This window comes from Triticum aestivum, chromosome 6D (assembly GCF_018294505.1).
Source record: "Triticum aestivum cultivar Chinese Spring chromosome 6D, IWGSC CS RefSeq v2.1, whole genome shotgun sequence".
Taxonomy (NCBI): Eukaryota; Viridiplantae; Streptophyta; class Magnoliopsida; order Poales; family Poaceae; genus Triticum; species Triticum aestivum.
In genome coordinates, this window is record NC_057811.1 from 364296960 (window position 1) to 364314149 (window position 17190).

Here is a 17190-nt window from a genome sequence, read left to right on the forward strand (position 1 = left end):
GCAACTCCTGCGAGGGGGTGCACGAGGTTCAAGCCATCGAATACTTCACCACGGGGTGCCGAGAGGGCACCCTCCTCAAGCACCGACTCCTCTGCGACGAGCCAGCTACCCTCGACGAGCTGTTGGTCATTGCAGACAAGTACGCCACGGCCGATTCCTCGATGAAGACCGAGCTCCGAGTGGACGCCTCTGGAAAGGTGCTCGCTCCGGCTCCTAAGATGCCGGCTGGTGACCCCAATCGGCGCCCCTAACAGAACAACCACAAGCGCAAGGCCCCTATGCCGCCTTCCACCAGCCAGCAGGTGGCCACAGTCGAAGATGAGCTGCCCGAAGAACGGCCCGCTCCCAAGAAGAAGGGCGGCAGGCCGGCCTGGCAGCCGGCCTTCTCCTACGAGCAGACTCTCGATGCCCCCTGCAAGTTCCACAGCGGCAGAAAGCCGTCCAACCACATGACCCGAAAGTGCCACTGGCTCACCCGGATCTCCAAGGGCGAGGGCTGGTGCCGCCTCCGCCTCCCGGCTCGCCGCCTCCAGCCCCCCAGCAGCCGGCTACTCGACGAGCAGTCGGAGCCATCCAAGATGAGTTCCCTGATGAACACGCCGCCTACGTCGTCTTCACAAGCCAGGTTGAAGACAAGCGCAGCCGGCGCCGACAGCACCAAGAGGTCAACGCAGTTGCCTCCAGCAACCCCGAGTTCATGCATTGGTCCGAAAGGCCTATCAACTGGAGCCGGGCCGACCACCCAGAGGTGATGCCGTCCGCTGGCTCTTACGCATTGGTGTTGGATGTCACCCTCGCAACGGAGAGGTGGGCTGCCCGATTTTCCCGTGTTCTGATTGATGGCGGAAGCAGTATCAACATATTGTACCCCGATACCATGGAGAAGTTGAACCTCAAGGCGAAGCAGCTCATGCCAAGCCGGACCGTGTTCCATGGCATCGTACCCGGCCTGTCCTGTTCCCCGATCGGCAAGATCAAGATAGATGTTCTCTTCTGAGAAAAGGATCACTTTCGCCGAGAAACAATCTGGTTCGAGCTAGTGGATCTGGAAAGCCCTTACCACGCCTTGCTTGGCCGACCTGCTCTGGCCAAGTTCATGGCCGTGCCCCACTACGGCTACCTGAAGATGAAGATGCCGAGCTCGAAGGGGATCATCACCGTAGCCGGCGACTGTTGGGTAATGTAGTAATTTAAAAAAAAATTCCTACACACACGCAAGATCATGGTGATGCATAGCAACGAGAGGGGAGAGTGTTGTCCACGTACCCTCGTAGACCGATAGCGGAAGCGTTATCACAACGCGGTTGATGTAGTCGTACGTCTTCACGATCCGACCGATCAAGTACCGAACGTACGGCACCTCCGAGTTCTACACACGTTCAGCTCGATGACGTCCCTCGAACTCCGATCCAGCCGAGTGTTGAGGGAGAGTTTCGTCAGCACGACGGCGTGGTGACGATGATGATGTTCCACCGACGCAGGGCTTCGCCTAAGCTCCGCTACGGTATTATCAAGGTGTAATTTGGTGGAGGGGGGCACCGCACACGGCTAAGAGATCTCAAGGATCAATTGTTGTGTCTATGGGGTGCCCCCCTGCCCCCGTATATAAAGGAGCAAGGAGGAGGCAGCCGGCCAAGGGAGAGGCGCGCCAAAGGGGGGAGTCCTACTCCCACCGGGAGTAGGACTCCTCCTTTCCTTGTGGGAGTAGGAGAAGGGAAGGGGGAAGGAGAAAGAAGGAAGGGGGCGCCCCCCCTCCCTAGTCCAATTCGGACTAGCCCATGGGGAGGGGTGCGGCCATCCTTTGGGGTCTTTCTCTCCTTTCCCGTATGGCCCATTAAGGCCCAATACGAATTCCCGTAACTCTCCGGTACTCCGAAAAATACCCGAATCACTCGGAACCTTTCCGAAGTCCGAATATAGTCGTCCAATATATCGATCTTTACGTCTCGACCATTTCGAGACTCCTCGTCATGTCCCTGATCTCATCCGGGACTCCGAACTCCTTCGGTACATCAACATACATAAACTCATAATAAAACTGTCATCGTAACTTTAAGCGTGCGGACCCTTCGGGTTCGAGAACTATGTAGACATGACCGAGACACCTCTCCGGTCAATAACCAATAGCGGGACCTGGATGCCCATATTGGCTCCCACATATTCTACGAAGATCTTTATCGGTCAGACCGCATAACAACATACGTCGTTCCCTTTGTCATCGGTATGTTACTTGCCCGGGATTCGATCGTCGGTATCTCGATACCTAGTTCAATCTCGTTACCGGCAAGTCTCTTTACTCGTTCCGTAATACATCATCCTGTAACTAACTCATTAGTCACAATGCTTGCAAGGCTTATAGTGATGTGCATTACCGAGTGGGCCCAGAGATACCTCTCCGACAATCGGAGTGACCAATCCTAATCTCGAAATACGCCAACCCAACAAGTACCTTTGGAGACACCTGTAGAGCACCTTTATAATCACCCAGTTACGTTGTGACGTTTGCTAGCACACAAAGTGTTCCTCCGGTAAACGGGAGTTGCATAATCTCATAGTCATAGGAACATGTATAAGTCATGAAGAAAGCAATAGCAACATACTAAACGATCGGGTGCTAAGCTAATGTAATGGGTCATGTCAATCACGTCATTCTCCTAATGAGGTGATCCCGTTAATCAAATGACAACTCATGTCTATGGCTAGGAAACATAACCATCTTTGATTAACGAGCTAGTCAAGTAGAGGCATACTAGTGACACTCTGTTTGTCTATGTATTCACACATGTATTATTTTTCCGGTTAATACAATTCTAGCATGAATAATAAACATTTATCATGATATAAGGAAATATATAATACTTTATTATTGCCTCTAGGGCATATTTCCTTCAGCGACTACAAGAAGTCCATCTAGTGCGCCACAGCCAGCAGCCGGCTGGCCGAGTCCCTCGTAGTGGCAGAAGAGAAGAAGGTGCTGGAGCGAGTTGTGGCCATTGCCGGCAAGCAGCTGGCCTTGTCCCCCAACCCCAAGGAATATGATGCGCAGGGCTCCTTCCAGCCGGCCAAGGAGACGAAGAAGATACCTCTGGACCCAGAGAACCCGGAGAGGTTTGCAGTCATCGGTGCAAACCTGGACAGTAAATAGGAAGGTGAGCTCGTCGACTTCCTCCATGAGAATCGAGACATCTTTTCATGGTCCCCAAAGGACATGCCGGGTGTTCTGAAGGATTTCGCCGAGCACAAGTTACACGTCCGAGCGGACGCGAAGCCGGTCAAGCAGCCTCTCCGCCGACTGTCAGAAGAGTAAAGAAGAATCATAGGAGAAGAGATAGCCCGGCTCCTTGCCGCCGGCTTTATTATGGAAGTGTTTTTCCCACAGTGGCTTGCCAACCCAGTCTTGGTGTTGAAGAAGAACAACAGATGGCGTATGTGTATAGACTACACTAGTCTCAACAAGGCCTGCCCAAAAGATCCGTTTGCTCTGCCACGGATTAATCAAGTAATAGACTCCACAGCCGGATGCGAGCTGTTGAGTTTCTTGGATGCCTACTCAGGATACCACCAAATTAAGTTAGACCCAGCAGACTGCCTGAAGACTGACTTCATCACACCATTCGGAGCTTTCTGTTACCTGACTATGACATTCGGCTTGAGGAATGCCGGTGCCACTTTTCAGCGTTGCATGCAGAAATGCCTCCTCAAGCAACTCGGCAGAAATGCCTACGTCTACGTAGACGATATTGTGGTGAAGACAGAGAAGCGCGGCACCCTGATGGAAGACCTCGAGGAAACATTTGCCAACTTGCGCCGATTCCAGATCAAGCTCAACCCCGAGAAATGCGTGTTCGGAGTACTTGCCGGCCAGCTTCTAGGCTTTCTGGTCTACGAACGTGGCATTGAGTGCAACCCTGCGAAGAACAAAGCCATTGAAAGAATGGAGATTCCCACCAGGTTGCGAGACGTGTAGAAGGTCACTGGGTGTCTGGCCTCCCTAAACCGCTTTATCAGCCGGCTAGGAGAGAAGGCTCTCCCCCTGTACCGAGCATGAAGAAATCCACTCATTTCGAGTGGAATGACCAAGCAGACCAAGCCTTCCATGAGTTGAAGAAGATGCTGACCACTCCACCTGTCCTGGCGGCGCCGACTGAGAAGGAGCCCATGCTCCTCTACATTGCCGCAACTAGCCGAGTGGTCAGTACAGTTATCGTGGTTCAGCGCCCGGAAAGAAGGCCGAGCCCAGCTAGTCCAGAGGCCGGTGTATTATGTAAGCGAAGTACTGTCCAGCTCAAAGCAAAACTACCCACACTACCAGAAGATGTGCTATGGAGTGTACTTCGCCGCCAAGAAGCTGAAGCCCTACTTTCAAGAGCATCCCATCACGGTCGTATGCACTGCCCCGCTTGCCGATATCATAGGCAGCCGGGATGCATCCGGCCGGGTGGCTAAATGGGCCATTGCGCTGGCGCCTTACACAATCTTCTTCCAGCCCGGCACCGCCATCAAGTCCCAAGCATTGGCCGACTTCCTCGTCGACTGGGCCGAGACCCAGTACCTACCGCCAGCTCCCGACACTACTCATTGGCGGATGCACTTCGACGGGTCCAAGATGCGCACCGGCTTGGGAGCCGGCATCGTCCTCACCTCTCCCAAAGGCGACAAGCTCAGATACATGCTGCAAATGCACTTTGCCACCTCCAACAACGTGGCTGAATACGAGGCGCTCATACACGGGCTCCGGCTAGCCAAAGAGCTCGGCATACGCCGGATCCTGTGTTATGGCGACTCCGACTTGGTGGTCCAGCAGTCATCTGGCGACTGGGACGCCAAGGATGCAAACATGGCGAGCTATTGATTCCTCGTCCAGCAGATCAGTGGGTACTTCGAAGGGTGCGAGTTCCTTCACATACCACGGGCCGACAACGACCAAGCAGATGCCCTGGCACGAATCGGCTCCACCCGACAGGCTATACCAACCGGTGTCTCTCTCCAGCGCCTCCTCAAACCATCTATCAAGCCGTCTCCAGAGTCGGACTCTATCTTCGTACCGCCCGCCCCCGATGCGGCCGGACCCGACTGGAGGAACCCAGTAGGCGGCTCGGGGACTTCGACAAGCGGCCCGGGGTCTGCCGTAGTCGCACCCGTCTCGGGGACTTCAGAACCCGGCCAAGGGACTGGAGCAGTCGGCACGGGGACTGCGGCGACACAAGAAGCGGTGGCCGACTCCAACTCTCCACCACCCAACCCACCCACCCGAGTCACAGTGGCCGTACTAACAGTAGAAGAAGTCACAGCTCCATCATGGGCCCAGCCCATCCTCAACTTCCTAGTCAACAGAGAGCTGCCGACTGATGAGATCTCGGCAAGACTAGTGCAACGCCGAGCTGGAGCATATGCAATAATAAACAGAGAACTTGTCAAGCGCAGCGTCACTGGAGTCTTCCAGCTGCGTCGAGCCAGAGAAGGGTGTAGCAATCCTCAAGGATATCCACCAAGGCGAATGCGGCCACCACGCAGCCTCAAGATCAGTTGTGGCTAAATCTTTCCGCCATGGTTTCTTTTGGCCGACTGCTTTGGAAGATGCCAAAGAGATAGTCAAATGCTGCAAAGGATGCCAAGTCTTCAGTTCCAAGCAACACCTGCCGGCTTCTGCACTCAAGACCATCCCCCTCACCTGGCCCTTTGCTGTCTGGGGGCCGGACATGGTGGGCCCATTCAAGACAGCCCGCGGCGGCTTGACACACCTGCTTGTCACCGTGGACAAATTTACCAAGTGGATCGAAGCGAAGCCGATCAAGAAGCTGAACGGGCTGACTGCCGTGATATTCATTGCCGACATCACTACTCGGTATGGCGTGCCGCACAGCATCATCACCGACAACGGCACAAACTTTGCCAAGGGAGCACTGGCACGTTTCTGCGCGACACATGGCATCCGACTGGACTTAGCGTCCGTTGCCCACCCGCAGTCAAACAGCCAGGTCGAGCGAGCAAACGGCCTCATCCTCTCCGGCATCAAGCCCCGACTGGTCGTACCACTGGAGCGCTCGGCCGGCTGCTGGCTCGACGAGCTGCCGGCTGTCCTCTGGAGTCTGCACACTACCCCAAACAAGTCAACCGGCTTCACTCCATTCTTCCTTGTGTATGGTGCCGAGGCTGTCATCCCAACTGACATCGAGTTCGACTCGCCTCGGGTCACCATGTAAACGGAGGCGGAGACCAAAGAAGCACGAGAAGACGGCGTCGACCTGCTGGAAGAAGGCCGGCTGTTAGCACTCAGCCGGTCCGCCATCTACCAGCAGGGTTTGCGCCGTTACCACAACCGAAAGGTCAAGCCAAGATCCTTGCAAGAGGGCGACCTTGTGCTCCGGCTGATCCAGCGAACAGCCGGCCAGCACAAGCTCTCGGCCCCTTGGGAAGGCCCTTTCGTCGTCAGCAAAGCACTAGGCAACGACTCCTACTACCTGATCGACGCACAGAAGCCAAGAGCACGCAAGAGGGATGATTCCGGCAAGGAATTGGAACGGCCATGGAACGCAAACCTCCTGAGAAGATTTTACAGTTGAAAGCAGTATGTATCATGCTACCGTTTTTATTAAATATGAGACAAACGGACACCCCGAGGCGCACTCGGGGACTGCCCTTCATTATCTATGAATGACGAATGTCATACTCATGAATATATTATTACATTTGATTTTCTATCTGGCACCGGGTTCGACTAGTCGGCCCGGGGACTGGCCGCCTTAAGTTATATTAGAAGTTCTACCTGAAGTCAGACAAGTAGTGTGCCGGCACCCGAGCCCTCTCTTGTTAAAAGTCGCAGCTCGAAGAACCGACTGTCCGACTGGCAAGAGCCAAAGGCAGAAAGGATGCCCACACGAAAAACGGCTAAGGACGAACGAACTTATATAACGCAAAGACGGCCTCCAACCACGCCTACCAGCTGTCAAAACAGCCGCTGGCCAGCCTCCCAGTCACTTCGCTATAATCCAACAAAGCTAGAGTACTTGCCCTCCCAACTGGCCAAGCACTTCTCCGGCCATAGATTGCAGAGCAGCTGTCCGGTGGGAAGGCGGCAACCAACGGAGGGCGGCAAAGGAAACAGCCGAAGGATGAAAAGCAAAGAACAAGGGAAAGCCAAACGCATGTATAATTATATTTACACATAAGGCCCCCAACAGGCCGGCAGTCAATATAGTTCGAATACACCCCCAGTGGGTGGAATTGTGCAAACTTAACGAAATACTGTTCCAAGAGTGGTAAAACAGGAAAGTAGAGGCAGCAGACTAGACTAAGGGCGCAGCAGGGGAGCCGGGCTGGTCGGTGGAGACGGCGCCGCCGGCTGGAGGAGTGGCCGACTGGCGGGTCTCGGCTTGATCATCGCCGGCTGCAGGCGGTGCACCCGCGCGTGCCTTGTTGCTGGAGGCACGGTCAAGCTGAGGCTGACCGGCCGCTCCACCATCTGGCGCGGCGTCTTCACCCTCCTCCTCCTCCTCCTCCTCGCCCTCGTCGTTGGAGTCGATCTCCTCTGCCGAGTCCTCGCCATCTGCCGGGTTCAGCCCGAACCACTCTTCCGGCTGGGCAACGCCGTTGTCGTCCACCTCAGGAGCGAAGGCGCTGGTGTCGGTGTAGTCGGCAATCGCCGAAGCCCGCTGGATGATAGCCGGCCGCGCCGGCTCCAGCTCCGTGTCGGCCTCCTGCCGCCAGGTGGCCAGCTGGTCCAGACTCAGCTCGGGATACCAGGCCTTGACGAACTCCAGCGCCCGCCTGGCGCCGGACCGAGCCGCAGAAGCCTTCCAGGCCTCGAAGCGGCTGACCGCCACCTCTACCCAGTCGGCAGTCCGACTGGGGGTGCGGGGAATCACCGCACCAGGCCAGAGAGCACCCAACACCTGCGCCCCAACATGCTGAAGCCGGCGGAGTATGCGGTGAGCCGGCTGGAGGCGGGCTTGAATAGCCAAGAGCTGCTCCTCTAGCGACCGGCGAGCATCCGGCGCGATCTCGGCGCCAGCCTGCCTTTGTGCCTCGCGGTGGGCCTCGACGACCTGGTTAGCGGCAGTAGAGTAGCCAGGGAAGTACTCTGCGCAAGAAAGAAAGAGAAAGAAAAGAAAAACACCAAGTCAGAAAATGAGCCAAACGGCAAGCGGCAAGCAAGGACGAAGAAGAGGGCGGCCTACCGTCAACCAAGTCTTCGATCTGGCCGTAGCCATTAATCAGCGATTGCCTCGCTTCGGCCCAGCTTGCCGCCTCTGTCTCGTATTCGGCTTGGAGGGCGGCCTCGCTGTCTTGCACCGCCTTCAGGGCCGCCTTGTGCCTCTTCTCCTGGTCGGCTAGCCTCTTGGCCAGGCGGTCACGCTCCTGGGCCAAGGCGTCAAATTTGGCCTCCTTAGCGCGGAGGGCGGCCTGAGTCCCACCCAGCTGCTCCCTCAGTCTGGCGTTGGCCGCTGCAGGCATGGCAGAAAAGAAAGAAGCAATAAGGATGAAGTCATCAAGGAAGATCCGACCCGACTGCTCAGCAGTCGGCCCGAATCTCGGGGACTACACCCAGTGGGTGCGCTGACGCACCCCCACGGGAGATAAAGGACGAAGCACTTACCCCAGCTCTCAGATAGGTCAGCATTCTTCTGGGTCAGCTCCCGAGCCTGGAAGTTGAAGGCAGCCGCGCGGAGGTTGTGGTAGTCCTGCAAGTCAGGCAGAGGAGCGAATGAGAACAAGATAGCAAAGCAAAGCCCGCCAAAAAGTTCCAAGCCGCCTTCTCAGAAGCCGACTCGGAACTCGGGGACTATACCCAGTGGGTGCGCTGACGCGCCCCCACGGAAGAAACCAAGATCAAAAAAGCAAAAATAGGAAGACTAACCCGAATGGCCGCTCGCGTCGCAAGGAACTCGTCGTTGTATTTCCTCAGCGCCGCAGCCTGGGACTGAAGCCGGTTCCGGATGTCCTACGCCGCCACGTTCACCACGGCCGTCCCTCCACCCGGCGTCCACCCCGAGCTGGCGCTGGCCGCCTCCACGTCCCGGGCCGATGAGCCGGAGCGCGTGGCTTTCTGCGGGTCCGATGCGACCTTCCCCGCACGCTGGCGCGATGGCGACTGGACCACCAGGTCCGTCCTCGCGGCCAGCTCGCCCCCGGCCGATTGCGCAAGCGGCACGTTAGGCCGGCTGCCTTGAGCCGCCCCAGTCGGCGGGGCCAGTGCCGCCTCCCTCTCCGGAACGACAACGTCGTCTTCCCTCTCCAACCCCGGCTGGTCGCCGCCGGCTTCCTCCGGCGGGGGCTTCGGGGCCTCGGGCGCCGCGACACGCAGAGGGGTGACGAGCAAGGCCCCCTCCACTGCTGCCGCGGCCGCAGCCTCCGCTTGGGCCTTGGCCGCTGCATCGGCGCGCGCCTTCGCCTCCTCCTCCTCCTCCTCCTGTGTCGCCTTGGTGGTAGCCGCCCTCAACTCCTCCCGCGCCTCCCGCGCGTTTCGCTCCGTCGCGGCCTGAAGCTCGGCGCGGGGGTCCACGCGGCGGGTGCTCTCGTATCCTCCCAGCGATCCAACGATGGAGGCGGCAGCAACCCGCTCGAGCTAAAGCGGAGCCCTGATTTTTGAGAAAGGACAAGGATTCAGAAACCACCAAGAAAAGAAGAAAGAATGTACAAAGGAATATACACTTACGCCGATACCGTCTGCGGCTGCTTCACCACCTTGCGGAAACGGGCCGCCTTCGCGGCTGCCTCATCCCGCCTGGTCGCCGCCGCTCCGCCCTTGGGCTTCTTCGGCCGACTGCCGAACAAGCCCGACGCGGCTCGGCGCTTTTGCCCGCCGCCCCGAGCAGGCGGCGCGGCGGAGGAACCCGCGCCGTGGCCAAGAGGGCTGGCGGCGTGGGACGATTTCCTCCTAGTCGTCATCCGGCCAGTCGTCGAATCTGGCTCCGAGCCCGGAGCCGCCTGCTTCGCCGCCACCCGCCTCGGTGTTTTCATCCATGGCGCCCGCCCCCAAGTCGTGGTCCTCCAGGTCATGCTCCACCCGGTCGGGGAGGAATCGGCGCTCCGTCTCCGACCCGGTTCCCGGTCGAAGGAGAGGGCTCTGCCAAGACGTGCCGACTGGTCAGAGTCGGCGAAGAGGAACTCGGCGACAAAACTAAGAGAAGAAAGGGAAAAAGAGAACATACCGTCGGCGGCGGATGTGCAATTGAATATGGCTCCTTGCCAAACCGCCACTCTGCAGAGAGCTTGCAGTTCGCAAGATAATTCACCATATGGGCCACCTCTTCGTGCGGCATTTCCTTGGTGCACATCCGACTCGGATCGAGTTGGCCGCTCATCTGACAGATCAGGTGAGGGCGACTCTGAAGCGGAAGCACCCGGCACGCGACAAAGGCGGCCAGCAAGTCGGATCCAGCCAGGCCCTCCGACTGGATCATCACCCGCAGTCGGGCGACGGCCGCGGCTCCAGCCTGCGACAGCGTCACGGCCCGATAGGACCACTGGGGCCGCCTCCCAGCCGGCGGGCCGGCTACTTAAGCCGGCAAGTTGACGTAGTCGCCTTGTGGGGCGACGTTCTTCACGTAGAAATATGACTTCTGCCAGAGCTTCATCGACTGGATTAACGTGATGACGGGGAAGGGGTTGTCGGCCGCCGGCCTCCGCATCGCGATGAAGGCTCCACTCTGGGCCGGCATGCCCTGCATGTGGGTGCCCAGCTTCGATTGGAAGAACTCCCCCCAAAGCTCGAGGGTGGGGAGAACGCCAAGAAAGCCTTCGCACAAAGTGACGATGGCGGACAGCAGCACCACCATGTTCGGAGTGAGGTGATGCGACTGGAGTTGATAGAAGTCGAGGAAGGAGCGGAAGAAAGCGCTCACCGGCAAGCCGATGCCGCGCAGGAAGTGCGAGCGGAAGACTACCTGCTCGCCTTCCTCCGGCGCCGGCGTGATCTCCTTGGCAGGTGCGAGACGGACCCGCACCTGGTCTGCGCTGGGCAACCGCCGCGTCTTGCGGAGGAACTCAATGTGGTCCATATGGACGTTGGAGACGTCCCAGTCCCCGCCGTACTGCATGGTGGCGAGAAGCTAACGAGGAAGAGTGCGGCGGCGGAGAAAGCGCGGCCCTGCAGCGGCAAAGCTGCAGGGCGAAGTGAAGACTGGTGGGACGGCGCGGCGGCGAGGCGCTGCTGCGGGAGAAAGCAGGAGGAAGAAGATGGCAGAGAGGAGAGGAGCGTGCGAGCGCCTACCACTTCCCCTCCTCCCCCTACTTATAGCCTCGTGCGGCGAAGCCGAGGAGGCAATGCGTGGGGAGGAACGTGGGATTAACTACGCCCACTCCCCCACGCCCCGCGATTACTGCGCCCTAGCGGCGTGCGGAAACCGCCGCCGGAATACGTGCGGACAGATTTGGGCCACGAAGAATCCGCGCCTGGGCCCAGGCATTGGAGTGGTGGGCCCTCGGCCTGCGGCAACGTCTTGTCGCGCCCGTGGGTTGGCAGGCTCTTTTCAGCCAAGGGACGCCACGTGGTTCCCAGGCGGCGAGCGACCGGCCCGCGGCCCGGTGCACGCGCCAACGGACTCCCGCCTTCCGACTTGAAAAATTTCGCCAAGACGGCGCGCCCAATCGAAGTCGGCTCCTAGCTGCTGGCTCGTCAAGATAAGAAGCTGACCGAGCTTCTCGACCTCCTCTCAGCCTCGAAGCCTAACTAGCTTCGGGGACTACTGTCGGAGTAAATGGCCACGGGTAGCCTAACCGGCTTCCCCTGGCTCTTCGAAAAACTATCAGGCCGTTCAAGCCTTCAAGCACACAAAGCATAGGGCCGCCTTCCCCCGGCCGACTATCCCTAGGACCGACTCCCAGAAGCCGGCCGTGAAGAAAGCCAACTCCTAGAAGCCAGCCATGAAGAAAGCTGACTCCCAGAAGCCGGCCATGAAGAAAGCCGGCTCCCAGAAGCCGACCAAGACTGCACCCACTAAGACTGTACCCACATAACGGCGATAGGATGGGGCGTGGCCGCAGTACAGCACACTACCCCCGAATCCTTGCACAGGCATGGCCACAGGGCGCCGTACGGGCCAGCCATCCCCCGTCCGGCGTGGCACTGTAGCCATGTTGGCCTCGATGTCAACCACGACAGGCACCAGTACGGCCCGTAGGCGGCGGGCCCCTTTTGCCAGAGAGACACCCGAAGGCGGCCTGGCCTCCTCTAGTCGGCCAGGGGTGTGGCCGGCTCCCAATAGCCGGCTACCTCCCTCCCTCGAAACATGTGCCTCATTAAGAAGACAAGACGAGGTAAGGCTACAGTGAGAGTCCGCAAGGCGGCGACACTGTAGCCACGCTTACCTCAACAAAGCTCTCGTCATCCGAGGCGAGGCAACAGTAACCAGCCGCCGACAAAGCCCCCAAGCGGTGGGGCCGGCCTGTCGGCCAAGAGGCCGGCAGCCGGCGGGACCCACCAGTCGGCGGGCCCCAATGACCGGCGGAGAAGCCGGCGTGCATAGACGCTGACGGCTAGGACCCGCGCCCAGCCGGATTACCATTGTACCCCTGGGGGTAGGCCTATATAAACCCCCCGGGACACCCATGCAAAGGGTTGATCTCATAGGATTCCACACACCACATAGAGAGAAAAGGATAGCTAGCCTTGCCCTTCTTCTTCCTCTAGCCAAACAGCTCTAGGAGCGCTTGTAGCTACTTGAATTGATCTAGTGATCATGCGGAGACCCCGCAGAGCAGGACTAGGGGTGTTATCTCCACGAAGAGCCCCGAACCTGGGTAAGATCCGCTGGCGTGCATGTCTTCACCTCATCCCGTTTCCAGGCACCGGTGATGTTTTACTAGCACCCACTATGATAAGCCATCCGTGGGCATATGTCGCACCTACCACCCGACAATCATGTTGTCCATGCGAGAGGCGAAGCCGGCGTCGGCGAGGGCTACGACGGCAGCGGTCGCCAGCACCGTCTAGAAACACTGCGCGGTGCGGGGCCGCAGGCCGGCGCCTTGGACGATTTGGCACAGCCGACTGCCGCTCGCGTGCATCGCCTACATAGGTGCTTGTGGCTTCTGGTCACTTGGTCCTGGATTGGAGTGAACAGTTTTGCGCAGAGACTGGGAGTAGATGGATTGGAGTGGTGGGGCACCTTTATATGAGAGTCCAAACTCTGTTGCATTCACATCATGCTAGCTCTATTCTGCTTCTCCAATTAATTCCCTCTGCATGTAATTGAGAATGCATCATTGACCGTTCAACATCTTTAGAACCGCTACCCTCTCCCTCCTTGGCATTCAAGCACCTATGGAGGCGACTGCCGCTCGCGTCTATCGCGTGTCAGGAGACGTTCCCGTCGACGACGAGGTGTCTATGGTGACTTCATAAATTTCAAAATGATAGTGCCGGCTCAGTCTTTCGGAGGTGCTCATACGGGTAGGGTGTGCGTGTGTGCGTTCATAGGGGTGAGTGTATGCGCGTGTATATGAGCGCTTGCGTCTGTACTGTGTTAAAAAAAAGTAAATACGTGTCAAAAAGAGACTAGTCAGTATACTCAATATTGTGCGCCGCGACCAAGGCGGAGAGGAAAACGAGAGCTACGTATTTATTTCGGTGTAGATTCACTCATTTTGCTCCATATGTACTCCATCTAGGTGAAGTCTAGTCACTTGTTGAAATCTCTAGAAAGGCAAATACTCCTTTTTGGTTTACAGGGCTATACTAGCAAGTACTACAATAGTGGGCTCACATAGCAATTTTGCCTCATGCAAGAGCTTGGCTATATGCGTGCTCCAAGGTTCGCAACTGCCACGTTCGGGTTGCGCTTAGCTCTTCGCCTCTTCGAGAAGACGAACAATGATGTTACTACTACTACTTCTACAGTATCGAATCCACTGCTGCATGTCCTTCCACTGCGAGCGGGAGGGATAGCTTGTTGTAGTACTATAAGCAAAAGCCTGTCCTCGTCTGTGAGCCACCGCGCGCATGGGTGAGGGAGAAGGCGTGTAGTAGTAAAATCAAGCTTCTCCTCGGTGTACGAGTTGAGAAGACACATCATAGCACTGCCCCACATGGTTGCCTCTAAACTTGGCTGAAAGACCCACAGTGTACAATATATTTGTTGCAACCTCTAACATTTACCCACCACAAATTAAAATATATATTCTTGTCTTGACCAGATGAGCGTGCAAACTACAATCACCAGGATGACAGGTAGGGCCAGAAGATTATTTTAATCAAAAAAAGCTTCATGGAGCCGACCCCAACGATTTTAAGCTTACAGGCACGGTACACGCTATCCTAGACTACTCTACACATGAAACTGCCACACGAGCGTCCGGGCTGCGCTTGGCTCTTCGCCTCTTCGGGAAGTCGAACAATGATGGAGTACTACTGCAGTGGAGGAGTACTACAGTATGCTTCTGGCCATCTGACACCGATTGAATTGTTGCATGTCCACCGCGTGCGGGAGGGAGAGCGTGTAGCGAAAGCTTCTCCTAGTCCTGCCAGCCACCACGCTCATGGGCGAGGGAGGGACGCAGCTTCATTGACTTACTACTCCTGCCTTTGCGGGTATGACAGGTGGGCCCAATAGGTGGGTGGCCCTCCTATCATACAACCAAAAGCAGGTGCAGTTAAGGCACCAGAGCTCAGTACGCGAGGGAGAGGATAATCAAACTTCTCGTTATTATACAAGTTGACGCAACACATCAAAGCACTGCACTCGATATATTTTGATAATTTAGTTTACCGATGCATTAATTACAACGCCTGCATGCATGCCGTGACTCTCCTTTTGATACTTGCGTGTGTTGATTTAATGCACCTTGAAGTAGTATGAATATGTGATGGTAAAGCTTTGTAATGCCCCGGCCCTAAAGCATGAGATGGTTGTGCACGAGGAGGGCGAGATCATGCACACGGAACAGGAGCCGACGATGGAGCTCTCTATGGTCTTGATGGACCTCACCCTGCTCCACTTTCCCTTGTGCCTCCGCCCCTTGAAGCCTCCAGTGTATGAGGCTCGAATACACCTCATCCGTTCAGCTGATCGAGCAAGGTGCAGGTTTCTTGATTGATGTGTTGTTCAATTGATTTGTGAAGTGCAAGGGAGGGCACCTGGCCTGCGCGGACTGCCGCGTCGATCACCCCGGGAACCAGCGGCAGTGCCAGAAATGCGAGCACGGCGGTGGCTTCGATGTGCGGAACACGGAGGTGGACGATGTCCTCTCATCGGTGAGGGTGGAGTGCCCGCACGAAGGCTATGGGCTCTACGTCACTTACCACAAGCTCGCCGATCACCAGAGTGTGTGTCCGCTCGCGCCCTACAAATGCCCTGTGCCCGTTTGCGCCTACGAAGGCCCGCCGCCTGCACTCTCCCACCACATCAGCACCGCGCATCCCATGCCCGTGCACAGGATCCAGTACGGCAAGGTGCTCCAGCTGCAAGTGCCACTGTCGGAGCCATGGCTCTTGCTATTCGCGGAGGAGGACGGCCGCACGTTTTTCTTGGTTGGTGGCGTGCTCGACATCGGTGCACCTATCGCTGTGTCGGTCGTCTACATCAGAGCAGGGCGTCCCCACTCCCACACTACGTGGCCAAGCTGTGGGAGAACGGCCCGCCAAGGGAGCCCAAAGGCAGGACCGACGTTGTCAAGGTGGAAATGGAGGTGACAAGCAGCAAGGATCCCGGCGACATCGCCGTGCAGGAGGTGACCTTCTTCATAGTTCCGCCCGAGCTACTGGCTGGGGCTAAGCTGGTGTCCCTCCACATTCAGATTGACAAGCTCACGTCCTCAATGATTTTATAGTGCCTTCTGTTTATCTTAGTAATATGCTAATATAGGGGTTAGCTCGGTCTACTTTAGCTTAAGAGATGGTGGGTTTTGGTGGCGATGAAGCAATTACTTCGACATCAGATCAACAGTTAAAGTAATTTCCAATAGTTGAATGGGTATTTTGTGTCTGTTGGATATAAAGTTCCTTTGGGTAAGAAGTACTACTTGTCATCAAAATGGATAAAAGGAGATCTATCTAGACGTATTTTAGTTCTACATACGTCCCTTTTATCTATTTCGATGACAAGTATTTTCGGATGGAGGGAGCTTATATGCTTGTTTGTTCAGGAAGTGTTTCATACTTGTGCGAGTTGACACGACACATCAAAGTAGTACTACTAGTAGTACTCCCTCCGATCCTAATTTCTCTGCGCATAAGTCGAGGCGCAGATACCAAGCAGGGCACCAGGCAGACGAAGCTCGTGTCATGTTGGTGCGGTGTGCGGCCCGCACATTAACCAAAACCTCGCGCTTCTAGATTAGCCTCCGCATTTTAAACATATCAATCACAATGCCAAGGAGCAACGTGAAACCTATGATAGAGCCAATCGGATGCTTGAGAACACTACAATTCGTAGCTACAGATGCGTGTGTGAGAGAGGACGAGTGCATGCGTGCACCTCTTCTCTTCCTGTATAACATACTAAACTCAGAGTACAAGTGTATGTGGGTGGCATCGACCTAGGGAGCTACAGATGGTGCGTGCGAGAAGTCCCGAGAGATAGGTCGAATGCGTCTGAAATAAAGACTAGTCTATAGCTCGCCACGAGGCTACTCCTGTCGAATGCCCCAATAACCATAAGATGTGTATCCGACGGTGCCAGTTATTGCACGTACACAGAAGTAGAAAAAGAACTACCATGGCATATGCTACACCACGGCCGAGAACACGTGCCCACATTACGCCATCTGGGAATAGTGCTGCACTTCAAAACTAGAACCGTCAATAACTTTTGAGCTTGCGTCTTGTCACATTCCAAATTACTACTACTACCACGCTATATTTAATTGAAACCTATTCACACCGATCACAACCTAAACGGTTTCCCACTTAGGAGTGTATTAGTATTGGGATATAAATACTACTATGCCCAGATGACTGCACATTCCTCCTCAACTCCTCATCCACAAAAACAAACAAGTCATTCAGCATCCTTCCCTTGCGTCTGCCATGGCTAGCGTGAGTTCTGGGTCGACAGATTACCACCAGGGAGAGGCGAGCATGGAAGCGGAAGCATGAGAGATATCCCGCCTCGCCGCGAAAGCAGCCGACATGTCACACCGCGTGGAAGTAGCAGCAGAGAGGTCCTGCCGCGCCGCCGAAGCAGCACGGAGGTCCCGCTGCGCCGTCGATGCAGCAGACTAGTCTGGCCGCGCCGCGGAAGTAGCAGAGAT